The sequence below is a fragment of the Protopterus annectens genome, chromosome 4.part0, assembly GCF_019279795.1.
Source record: "Protopterus annectens isolate FY-2018-M chromosome 4.part0, PAN1.0, whole genome shotgun sequence".
NCBI lineage: Eukaryota > Metazoa > Chordata > Ceratodontiformes > Protopteridae > Protopterus > Protopterus annectens.
In genome coordinates this window covers 1,315,773,116-1,315,787,442 of record NC_056733.1, presented here as the reverse complement: position 1 = coordinate 1,315,787,442, position 14,327 = coordinate 1,315,773,116, and positions in this window count along the sequence as shown.

The following is a 14,327-nucleotide window of genomic DNA, read 5'->3' as shown; positions in this document are numbered from 1 at the left end:
TCAATATAGTCATGCATGGAAACAAATATAAATATTTATTAACCAATATGAAATAATCAGAACATTGGAGACATGACATACCAGTTGGGGTGGGTATGTAGTTTATTGTTGCAGATATGGTGGGAGGGGGGAGATGTCAATTAACAACTAGTATATTCCTGTAGTCCACATTACTTTTCTAGTCAGTGCTGTTATCTGTACCTTCGAAGTATTACTACACTACCCTATAGCCTTAGTTTCGACAGTGATAAGACTGTTGTCATCGTTATACATGAACTGGTTTTACTTGCAGTATACAACTCTTACCTGGTATACCTGTGGAGGAAATGTTTCTTAGCACTAACTGACTGTTTCTACACATACTCCCAGATTCCAGGTTGATGTTGTGCACATAGCTATCCACCTCTTTCTGCAGACTCTGGCCATGTAATGACCACATGCAGGTGTACCAGGACATATCTAGACTATTGCCCTCTTCAACCTTTATTGACTTGACACACACATATACATGCTTTCCTACACAGTTATATTATGTAGCACAGTGTAGGTGATGGTGATCAGTGATACTTTATTACTCAGAGAAACTGCAACACTCACTGTTCCCTACAATACCAGAGTAAACAGTACCAGTACAGGGTATGAAGGGTATTATTTCTTGGCACAGTGTTCATATCTGACGTACCTGTGGGAGGAATGATTGTTAGCACTACCTGATTGTTGCCACACAAAGTTCTAGATTACACATTAGTATTATGCACATACATCCCACACTGTTACTATACACACTCTGGTCACAGCTTGACAACATGAGCTGTAGATAGAACATAAGTGGCTTATTACTCTCCTTGCAGTTTTAGGAGTTGCTACAGTGACAGGTTTGTTCTCATATATGTTTGACAATCACTTGTATTCCCTGTTGGCTGGCTAGACATCTGGGATCATCCCGCAGACTTCCCAGGGGGACAAGGGGACAGGCAGCAGATATGGGCCCATATACTGGACATCCTAGTCTTATCTGTACAATTATGAGGTATGATTATGTATGCAGCCTACTTCCACTTCCAGGATTTAGACCATGGCTGTGACTGCTACAACTTAAAGACTGTCCATCAGAGTTGTGTGTGCTATATAGATATTGCTGTATATCTCCTATCTGCTTTCTGTGTTATAATTCTCCTGTGCTTTGGCATTCTGACCTTGTATTACAACACTCTTATACAGATATCCTAGACAGTTACATTTTGTAGGGCAGTGTGGGCAACAGTGATGACTACTACCTCATTATTCAGACCAACTGCAGAAGTCACAATGCCATGCAATATCAATGTAAACAGTGCTAGTACAGGGTAACATTATTGTATTTCTGGGCACAGTGTTGGTATCCGACAGACCTGTGGGAGAACTGTTTGTTAGCACTACCTGAATGTTACTACACACAGTACCAGATTATACATTACTATTATGCACATACATCTCACTCTATTACTGTACACATTCTGGCCACAGCTTGATAACAGGGGGGTGTACATGGGACATACATGGCTTCTTACTCTCATATGGTTTTGGAAAGTTGTTGGCCTCCAGCTTTGGTCTCATAGATGTGTGTCAATCAGTTGTATTTCCTGTTTGCTGTCTATACGTCTGGGATCATCCCACTGATTTTGATTTCACAGGGGGACAGGTTGACTGACACCAGATATGGGCCACTTTACTGGACATTCTGGACATATCAGTACAATTGTGGGGTATGATTCTGTATGCAAACGACTCCCACTGCCAGGCTTCAAACCATGGCTGTGTGAGCTAAAATATAACAGTTCACATTTCAGTTGCATGTGCTATTCGGGTTTTGTCATCTGCCTTTCCCTGTTTTCTGTCTATGTGTCTCTCAGTTGCACAAAATGGCCTCTGGGGATTACACCAGACATATACAGGTATTCCCACAGATTCTATGTATGGTGCACAGTGTGGGTAACAGTGCTTAATGCAGCAGTACTATTACGTGATTCCAAACCTACATTACCATATGATACCAGAGTATACACATGCAGTCCAGCAGTTAGAACTTTATTGTCAGACTATTATGCTTTATTTACATACAAACTATATGAAACTCTTCCTGCCATATTCTCTGGTGTATGCAGTACTTGCTTTGAACAATACAGGTTTTATACAGGCAATTAATTTACTAATACTTTTAGTTTTATTTCCTATGACAGTAAATGCATGAGTATTACTGACCTGCCTCATGTCGCAACCTCACCAGGCGACTGATGTGGGGCTCCTGGTTCACAGCCCACTCCATTGCAGCTGTGGGGAACATAAGAGAAACATTTAGCCATACCTATCCATGAAATACATGAGCTGGCAATTATTACTTACATAGTGGGGTGATACTTACACACAGCTGGGTCATCCCCTTGTGCTCTAGCCTCTTGGATCCACTGGTCCAAGAGGTCCCCCTTATGCCGCTTCAGGTTGGCATAGTGATGCCTGACCTGCTCACCAGTTTGGTGTATGCCAGTGGCACTGGTGAGGTCATGGACGAGATGGTCCCAGACCTTCGCCTTATATTGGGTGCCCTAGTACTGGCCCTGCAGCAGTCTCTGATCATGGTCATTGACAAGGAGTCCTGCCATGACTCTAGACTCCTGGATACACCAGCGCTGCACCCAAAAGCGCACACCCACTCCCCTTCCTGACATGGTGCCTGCAAGGGGAAGCTACAACCAGTTATGAGATGTATTCACACCTCTTGGGTTTAAGTAGGGCCAATTTCCTGCACTTTTCCATGATTGGACAGTTTTATAAAGGCTAAGCTATGGGCAAACCTGTTTACCTAGGGTTGGCATTGTTTAAAGGGGTATACCTCTGGGCACACTGAGTTAGCTAGCCTACACATTGCTTACACCTCCTAAGCTGGCCTGTGCAATGCTTAGCATTGCTAACATTCGTCTTTGCATTATATTTCCTTTTTGGCATTAATTTATTATTCATTACACCTTATGCCTGGTATCCATGATTCATGTGTACATACACTGTATGGGGTCCTTGTGTTTAATTGGGGACATCAACACTCTATTACAATTACACATGACTTCTGGGCTTACTGCTCTACTCCAGTTCACATATTTATGTTATGTAGTGGGTTGAGGCACATATGTCTGTATACTGATTCCTTTCACAGGTTCAGTTTGATTTTACTATGGTGAAGACTTATTTGCTGATACCTCATTTTTCTGTACTTCTGTGATGGCTTGGTGGTTAACTACTGTGACTATAGTATATAGGATCCTGGGTTCAAGACATACAAAGCTGTTTATTTTGTTGATGGGCAACACAAGGGCCATTGGATACAGAGTGATGAGGGCACTTTTGAGCATTTGTGTGTGGGTTTGCATGAGGGTAAGCAATGCTAACCTCCAGTTACATATGCTTACAGAGAGTTAGCTTCAAAATTGTTTGACCTATGTCCGCATTGCTTACCCCTACGCAAACAGACTTAAACCCACTTATTAGTACTTAGATATGCTTACTACTGCTTATTGGTGCTTAAAACTGCTTACTAGTGTTTTATTAATTTTAATACTGACACCACATATGTGCATTTACTGCAGTGCTCCAGTTCATTACTATATGTTATTTAGTGGGTTATGCAACATAAATATTAGTCATAACGTGCTTTGCCATGGAAAATGTTATGTGTTGCAGTGGGACTCAAACCAGGAATGCCTGTTCGTAAGGTGAATGCTCTGCCCCCTACACTATTACTATGCTGCTGCATTTGCCTATATCTTCCTTGTTATCCTCTTCAGCCATTTAAGCTGCATTAACCATAGCTAAGTGATGGGCACACCCACGCACCTATGGCTAGCTTTAATCAGATTAAAAAAAAAAAAAAGGGTTTGTTCATTTTATTTCTGTATACTTGCTGTTGTACATGAGGGGGACTGTTGGTGGGGATATGCAGACACCTATGAGCAGTCTTACTCATTTCTTAGACCTTTCTGCTGTTCTTCATTGTGCGGGTGTGTATACTCTGAGAACTCTGCTCTCAGACATGCCCCCTGCACTCTTACATGCTCCATGTAAGATTAGGAGCTCAGGCAGCGCACCTCATTAATATGCATGGCACGCTGCCGTCCTGCTCCTAAATGGCCGCCTCCGTGCAGGACTAAGCTAGTCCTGCATGGAGGAATAGTAAATCCCAGGGTATGTTTTGACAATTAGTAAATGTTTCAGTGTTACCCTACATGTGCAGCTCTGTCAGCCATGAATTTTTCTAGGACACTTAAATAGTTGGTTTGTTCCTGTTCTGTGGAACATAGTAGCAGATCAAACATGTATCTGCATTTTTTCAATGCTATTTTAAAATATTTCAACAGCAGAATTCCTTCTCAGTGCTAATTATTACAACACAAGTGATATTTCCTCAGTTTTAACCACTTTAATATTAATTAATCCACAGTGTATTATTCATTTATCCAATGTGAAAGATTAATATGTTTATGATTACTTTTCCCACATTTAAAATTTTCAGAGCTTCCTAAAAATTTTTGTTATGGAAATCCCCTGGCTTTATAAACATGTATATGTCATCTGGTTCATATTAGAAAAATATCATGCAAGAATAGAGAACGAAACCAAAATACTATTTAGAGCAATTACATTTTTGTTATGTGTCATTCCAATTACTCAAGGATTCCTGTGAAAATAATGCATGACAATATGGCAGATGCTGGAAGATTGTGTTAAAGTCATGCAATGTGTAATACAATTTACATTTTCATTACAATATAATGAAGTCCACAAAGTTTTTTCATGTATACCTAATATGCTAAAAACACATTTAAGCTTAATTTGTCCATTCTGCATTGTTAGCAATGCACTTTCACAGGAATTTTCTCCTTTTCCCCTATGTCTCCTAAAGTTTGAAGTGGATGAAGCTTCAACTAGATGAAAAAATAATCAGTCTGCAAGCCTACAAAAAAGGTTATGAAACACAGTTACGTGTATAAATGTCTCTCGCTCTTTCTCTCTCTCTCTCTCTCTACATATATATATATATATATATATATATATATATATATATATATATATATATATATATATCATTCTACATCATAATTTTGAACATATATATCTTTGAATACCATAAAGTTGAACCCATATCATAGAATCTCATTATCCCCCCCCCCAAAAAAAAAGAAAATATAATAAAAGCATTTTTATATAAGGGGACAAGCCATCCTGCACTCCTTCAAATCCTTTGCCAATAATATATACCAAATCTGAGACTGCACAATAGCGTGGAAAGGGCAAAATCTTGCTTCCTGCAATATGGCTCATACAACCCTACTGGCATTTTTCTAAATTCTAACATTTTGAAATAACATTTCAATAGCAAATATAATCTATATTTTCAGCATATAATATTTATTATTTATTTACTGACATTTGTTTATCGGGAAAGACCAACTGAGACCGGAGGTACCCATTTTCAGTGGAAGCCCTGGGAAAAAAGCTCCAGTGCTATTATCAAAATTTAAACAAACATATAACAATGCAAAATCTTAAGCAAAGACATAATAATAGACAAACAGATACATAATAATAGATGAAAGAAAAAAGAACATCAACCAGCAACAGATTACAAACCAGTAGACTAGGTCGACTGAGAACAGAAGTTATTTAGGTACAAGATTAAGTGAGAAATGTTGTGTTAGGAGAAGGGGTAATACAGCAGTAGTAATGGGGGACAAAGGAGGAAGAATATGCAGGAGTAATGAGGAGATGTGGCATTAGGAGTAGTGGACAGAGGTAGAGGTAATAGAACAGAAGAATTAGTGAAACATGGGACAAAATGAGAAGATAAGAATGAGCGGAACAAGAAGTAGGTATAGCAGGGGTTATTGTTTCAGGCGGGATTTGAGCAGGAGCAGTTTTAGGATTTTGATAGTTATTCCTTTCAGTTGTGTTTAAGGTTTGGGGGATTTGGATTAGCTCTGATTATTAGAGGTAGGGAATTCCAGGTTTTAACAGCAGAATAAGAATATAGACATTGTCCTTTTGATTTATTAGGTTTGTGTATGGAGAGGAGTTTTTATCCTCAGATCTCAGAAATCTTTTAGGTAGATAGCTGTGGAATATGAAGTTAAAGACTGGGCAGGTATCAGATTTATGTATAATTTTATGGACAGTTATAAGTTGTAGATAGCTAAGATACTGTGGGAGTTCAAGACACTTACGAGAGTGCAGAGCTATGCAGTGATGAGTATGATGATTTGCATTAGCAGTAAATGTTGCTATATTATTGTAATACATTTCTATCATTATTTTTAGCTTGTATACTGGTGAGAGTAGGGGCTGCATATAGGAGTGAAGTTAACAGGTAGGTCATTGCAAGAGTTTGTTTAGTAGATGTCTATAAGAATTGTTTACACCTGCATAGAATTCTAAGCTTCTGATGGTTTTTTTTATACTGTTATGGATGTGAACGTTAAATCTAAGGTTTTCATCTATTGTCACAACTAGCAGTTTAGTATGAAGAACTTCTTCAATTACTGTATTATTTTGTGAAATGACTGCCCAATTATTTTTGTTTATGGCAGAGACTTTGGTGGCAAAAAGGATAAACTTGGTTTTATTGGGATTGAGTACTAATTGGGCATTACCAAGCCGAGTCTCTACAGAATGCTTTTTGAGTAAGTTGCTGTAGGTGGCAGTCTATTAGAGGAATAGATAATAGTTGAATCACTTGCATATTGAGTTAGGGAGCCATTGCAGAGAGAAGTATGAAGGTTATTGATAAATACATTGAAAAGAAGGGGTCCAAGAACTGAGCCTTGAGGAACCCCAGTGACATTAAGCAGATAAGGAGATAGAACCTTGCCATTTTACTGATTGCTTTCTATCTGATAGGTAGCTAGTAAACCACCAGAGACACGAGGATGACAGGCCAAAAGTAAATAGCTGCTGTAGGAGTTTGAGATGGTAGACTGTGTCAAAACATTTTGAATGGTCAAGAAATAATAAATAGACACTTTTGCCAGAGTCCCTTTCAGTATTAACTGTTTCCATAAAGGGCAGTAAGGTAGTTGTTGTACTGTGTCCTGGCTTAATGCCATGTTCAGTAGGGGTTAGTAGTTTGATGTGAAGGAGTTAACTGAGACATTGTTTATATATACATTTTTCTAGAAATTTAGAGATAGGGTCAGGGTGGCAATGGGACGATAGTTAGATATTTCAGGACAGTTCCTGTCTTTGTGCAGGGGAGTGATGAAAGACCTTTTTCAAAGGATTGAGACATTGTCTTCAGTGATAGATCTATTTATGAGAATGTGAATAGTGTAGTCTATAGCTTCTTCAGACATTTTCAGATATTCAGCTGGAAGGTTGCCTGCTGAAGTAGAACATGGTTAGAGTTTATTAAGAAGTTATTTTATGATGTTAGTGGGGACAGGTTGAAGTATAAAAGTAGAAGGAATTGTACAGGATGTGTTTGAAATGTTGGAAGTAGTAAGTGTAGATGGAGAGAACGTGGTAGGACTTTGTCGAGGTGTCACATTAGAGTCTAGGGAAGGAAAAGAACATGGAGTAGAAGGGTGAGGGCTGAGCCTGCATATGCTTTCAGTGAAGTAGGTGTTAAATCTGATTGCAGTCTGGTAAAGTGATTTGTCAGGACATGGAGCAGGGTTATCTTTTGTTCCAGGCTTATGTAATGAAGAAACAAAAGACCGGAATTTTGGGGGGGGTTCTTTATTGTGGGTTTGTTAGTAGGTATATTTGTATCTTTGGTTACTTGCTTTTTTACTTTGTTATGAAGTTGCCTGTACTTTTGCAGGAGTATATTAGTTTAATTTTTTTAGCCATTGCTTCCATGCTTTATGCCTGTCAGGCATAAGTTGGTTGGTTAGTTTTGCTAGCCATGGAGCATGGTTAGCTTTGATTCTTTTTCTATGAAGAGGTGCAACACTATTAAGTATACCTAAAACTGTAGCAGTAAAGTGGTTAACTGCTTCATCTATAGGTAGCATATTTAGGATAAACCAATTCAATTCCTTTAAAAGTTCAATGAAAGACTGTTGGCTAATGTTTGATAGATTCCTAGTCATTCTGTAGTGATGTTCATTAGGCAGGTGGGAGATTGCTCTGAGAACATATGCTGATAGGTGATCACTTAAGGTGTCAGGAAGTCCTCCAGCATTAATTATTTTAGTAGAGTTGTTGACCAAAATCCAGTCAAGAATGCAGTCCTGATTATTGTTTTTATTGGGTTCCTATCGCATGATCAAAAATTGTAAACATCGAACGCGTATTGAGCAAACCCGATTGGTCGAAACGTCGACACGTCGCACGCGTAACACAGAAATCGCAATAGGGAATATTTTCCCTTTACTTCAATGCAGTGCGATCTTGGAGTAGGAATATTTAAGTAGCGGGGTGTGGGGGCGCAGCCCCCCACATGGGGGTGCAGGGGGGGCTTGCCTCCCTACCTACAGCATTTAGGTAAGTATAGTTTTTTATTTTTATGTTTTTAATTATATTTTCAAAATTTCAAACATCGCTCATATGGTGTCAACCATATGGTGTTCGATGTTTGAAACTTTCGAAAATATAATATAGACCCATTTTTATTATATCTTGTAGGTGTTGTGAAGAGATCCATAGAGATTTGTGCTAGAGGTAGAGAAGGTAGTAGAGAAGCTTTGCCATTTGATAGTAACATTTCCTAAGATGATTGTTTCATTAATGATTGCATTATATATCCAGGACGGGATATCTTCTGTGACTGAGTTATTATTACAGGGGGGTATATACAATACTATGATACATAAGCTTTTTGTCTTGTTTAATTTTAAGAAGGAAATAAGAATGTCTGCTTTGGCAAATTGTATAACAGGCTGTAAATAGGAAGCCATAGTGTAAGAATTTGGGAAAAGCAATGCTATTCCACCTGTTTTCTTGTGTGGTCTAGCTGCCCTAATTATATTATAGCCAAGGGGAAGAAAATGAGCGCCTTTGATATTAGGTTTGAGCCAAGTCTCTGTGGCAGCTATGATATCTGGGGTGTTCTATGCTGTCCAAGCATGGAGGTCTGTGATTTTATTGCAAATGCTGTGAAGATTTAGAGTAACAAAGTTTAGAGGTTTTGGGCGGTACTAATGCTGGGGAAGAGGTGAGACCTGGGTTAGGGTGAGTATCGCCACACAGAAGTTGGAGAATTTAAGAGACTTGTATGTAAGTATTATAAAATTTCTGATTTTTTTTTTGTAGATATGAGATGGATTACATATGTTACAGGGTAGCAATGAGATATTTTGTATTTTAGATAGAATACTAGCTCTCTATTGAGTAGGTACAGGGAAATAGAGTAACTTTTTGTTGAGTTAAGATTGACAGTAGTAGTTATGACTATTTGTTAGTAAGAATAAGATGGACAAGAATTAAATGTTGTATAGTGTATGAGGAGAGGGAGGACTGAGGTAAGAGTAGAAAGAGACAGTATATTAAGTTGGAGAGTGGCCATAGTGAGCTGGGTAAATTACCAAGATATAATGCGACGGTAAAACTTTTAATAGAAGGGGGAAATGATTGATTCACAGATGGAGTAGGACTGTTAAGAGCTGAATGGTTTAACAAGATGCTGCTAGACAGTAAGACTTTTACTTGTTTGGGAAATTATAGATTTGTCGAATAAACAGGTGTGTTAAGAGTTGAGAAAGTCAAATGTGTGATTTATTGGATATGTAAGATTTAATTATTATTTGAAGAATGTATATTCTAGATTATTTGCGGATAGAGTGTTTGATGTAGTGGCAGGGGTGTTGTAGAAGGAGTAGAGGATAATTACATTTTGTAATTAGATAATGGTGTCAGTAAGGAGATAGAATGGAGAGGTGTGGTGGGGGGAGTAAGGGTCTTTAAATGCATATCTATAGTTAGAGATGTCCTTGTTGAACCACTTGTAATTTAAGTATTAAATGGTGAGACTGCTCATGAAGTATAATATAGGGTACCATAAAATTAAGGAACGAGTACAGGTTCTTGCAATTAGGATATGAGCAATATTTTACATGTTGTGAGACTTGATTATTTTGTAAATTTAATTTTTAGGGCTAATAGTCTTTACAAATGTATAAGTATGCAATACATTAAGAAATGAATATGATAAATATTTAGGTGACTGTGACTAAGGTATTACAACTGAGTCGCAACTATTTTATGTCTGTAAACTTCATCCTTGTAACTTGTGTGACCTCTTGTAGACATATAAGCATAGCAATCATTAGTTATACAGCTTCCTACTTCTGTAGGGCAGTATGTGATAAAAAAAGGAAAAGTGCAAAGGCAGTTGGCCAGGGACAGCTGTCTTTTGTACATAGAAGTCACACAGTTGATGGGACGGGTCCCTATCAGCATCTGGAATGCTGAGAATATCGAATTTGATATTGTTGCATCGAGAATGCCGAAAGGGCAGAAAATCGAACGGCTAAACAGAAATCTCCATAAGGGGAAATTTCCATTTACCTCAATGTAGTCCAGTCTCGGAGTTGGTATATTTAAGTAGCGGGGTGTGTGGGGGCACAGCCCCCCATGTGGGGAGGTGCAGGGGGGCTTGCCCCCTGACTACACCCTTTAGTTTTTTTTTTGGGAGGGGTTATTTTTTTATCGGCATTCGAAAATGTAATAAGTCGATCATTTCAGTCCAACGTTTAATGATTCCACCTATTACATTTTCGAAATGCTGATATAGACCCGATGAGACAAGCTGGGGTAATCTCTATCTGATTTTGAAAATTGTAGATATCTATCTATATCTATACATATATAAAAATATATAGATGTAGATATAGATATAGATATAGGTATAGATATAGATAGGTATAGATATAGATATAGATATTGATATAGATATAGTTATAGATATAGATATAGATATAGATATAGATATAGATATAGATATAGATATAGATATAGATATAGATATAGATATGGACCTACCGAATAAAGCTGCCAGACCCAAATATTAACATGCATAACATCATCAAGAAAAAAGTCATCATTGAGTTCTAACAGTGCATGCATATCCCTACTAATTATTTGTCCAAAAGACCCCTTTCAACAGAAAACACACCAAAAATGGTCATTGTGACAATTTATTTATTTATTTTATATATTATTTGTTTACCAGGAAAGTTCAACTTGGAACAATGCCAATTTTCAGCAGAGGCCCGGGGAGAAATACTCCAGATGCATGTCTTTGTTATGTGGGAGGAAACCAGAACACCTGGAAACTCAGACAAAAGCAGGGAGGACATGCAGACTCCACACAGAATTCACTCCAGCCAAGAATTGAACCAGAGAATCTCTTGCTGTGAGGTGACAATGCTATCTCTGCACCACTGTCCCATCCATTTATTAATAAAATTTCCAATAATACATTACAGAAATCACATAAATGTAGCACTTATCAGATCAATAAACTCACAGAATAATATCACAGTTGTCAGCTTAAAATCCACTCACCTTCTATTCCCAAGCAAGCAGTGATAAATTCCTCCATTCACTCAAAATACTACATAATTTTCTGAAGCAGTGTACCACAGCTCACTTCTGACTAATTATCAAAATAAGAGGGTGGGATATAAGAAGGGTACAAATGAACCCCTCTTATTCTGCCCTAAAATGAATAATGCCTAAATCCTAAAACTAAACCCCTACTACAAAACAGGGAAAGGGAGAGAGGGTTGCTTAAAACCACACCAAAAGATGTTTGGCTAAGCCCTCCTTATACAATGTAAACCCTCATTCCCATTAACATCTACCTCACTTACTATCCTACTAAAGATGTTATTTCCTCCTACCAATTAACCTTTATCATCCTGCTTAATTTTAATACTCAAAATAGTCCAAAATACTGCTACAAGTCTGGAAGGCAATAACATTCAGCAGAAAAGCTAGTCAGTCCTTCGATAAACTTTATTTTAATAAAAATAAGTGCTTTTGTTCACTTAAACTATATGCAAATTTCTTCAGACTTTTCACCCACAGTAACAGCTCTGTTTAAAAAGACTCAAGTACAATGATGCAATCATTACATCACTTCCTCAAGTGTCTTAAAGGTACAGCCACCCTTTTCTTTAAAACATTTTTAAAACATTTTAAATATAAAACAAAGACAAGTACACGACCAAACTACCTTATTATTTAAATAACTTGTTTCAACCCCAAAGGTAATTAACACTTATTTAAAATATTACCACTCCAGTCATAATCAGACATTTGTTGTTAATTTTACTACATACTTATCTTGACCCACAACACTCAATCATCCTCACCCCATCGTAATGCATAGATGTCTTTCGGACAAAGGAGTCTGTCAGTAAAGTATATTTATCCAAAAGACCCCTGTCAACAGAAAATACACCAAAACTTGCCACTGCAACTATTTATTAATAAAATTTTAAAGGTTACATTTCAGAAATCCCATAAATCTAACACCTATCAGAGTAGCAAACAGTTGAGCCAGATGCAAGAGGTGGTGACTGGGAATCCACCTTGGGCTACCGTGAACTATTATGGCAGTTGAGACTGAATGCAGGGAAGCCACCAGGTCTGAATGGGATGATCAGCATTAAACCGGTCCTCAAGCTTAGGAGGGCTAGGTTATAACTCTCATACTTGACCCCCTTCATACTACAGCATCCCCACACAGCATATTAAATTACTGAACATCCACGGTTTTAGGATTCTGACTAATAAATCAAATTCTATATGAAATGGTATATGGATGGGCATCAAAAATATCTCACGCACATTTCATTGCATGTCTTTATCAGTGCAAAGTAATAATAAAAAGAAAAAAAATTTTAACAATTCACTGACAATCCAAAACACATCTTTAAGCATATTCCTTAACAATCTACAACCCCAACCAGACTTCAGACTTTTATGTTCTGAAACCTAGGAAACTGGTATTTTAAAATGTTTTTTATGGTTAGTCATTTTTATTTAAGTGCAGATGTTGTTGCAAACATTTCATTTTTTGAGTTGGTATAATGACTAACTTTTTTAACATCCAACTCCAAAGCACCACACCTTAGTACTAGACTTACTAATTAATTAATTGTATAATTGCTAGGCTATTTAATGGAGGTTACTGCATACTGCATTTTGTTTTCACTTGATAAAGCTCAGGACTGCCTGAGCGAAAGCGCTTGTGTGATTTTATCTGTGACTTTTGGAATACTTCAGTGTGATTTTATCTGTGACTTTTGAAACACTTCAGAAATAAAAATACAGCCTTGTGGACTTTAGCAGAGTTCTGGTTCCTTTCTTCAAGGTCGTGGATTATTCTTTGCTTGTCTTTGGTTTTTTGTGCATTACTTCACTTGATCTTGTCTGCCATGGCCAATGGAGAAGAAACCTTTAACCCAGGAGAAACTCCTGAAATGCTGAAAAACACTACAAATGATCTTCCGGTGAGCAGAGCGGAGTTCAACCAAGTACTGGTTGCACTCAAGGAGCTCACTAACTTGCTGAAACCCACCACGGCTGCTTCACCAGGGCTAGCTTGCAACCAGCAGCAAGCACTACAAAACAACTTTGGATTACCGGTAATTGCGGACCCGGAAGAGGGTACAAGCTCCACTATATCCTCCACGGACATGTCTGGCGCGGATCCAAAAGAAACAACTTTACTGCCGCCATGAAGCTACCAGAGCTCCTGAAACAAACGTACAACCAGGGACCAATGGAACTAGTAATCCTGCTCTGAAACATAGAAACAAGGATGTAAACTTTACAAAATGGGCTGGACAACGCTTCACCTTTTCTAAAGGTAGTAATAACACTAACAATTTTTCTAACTTTGATCAGAGCATGGACTTGTTCAAGGACAAATTATACTCCTTAAGGAGTACACAGCTAGAGATAGACTATTTGAATGAATGTCTGAGAGTAAAACGTGTCCCGAAAGGGCTACGCTTTTTTAAATTTCCAAACAATGTTCAGTATGGTACTGATTATTATTTTAACTTGTGTGAGATTTTTGATAAAGCTGGTTTGGAGATGTTGCATTTAATGGTAGGGGAATATGAACTGAAAGCACAAGCATTAATGACTGAGCTAGACACTTTAAACAATGAGTTAACATCTAGTACTAATTTTAGTGCTTTTAAATCAAACTATGACAAGGTTTTTGATAATGTTGATGTTTTTTGTGATAAGATTCTTAACAGAAAACTAAGAAAATTAGAACGTGATCTCATCGAATACAGGGATGGCCTTGCCTACCCTAGCCCCAATGGTCACAATAAAACTTC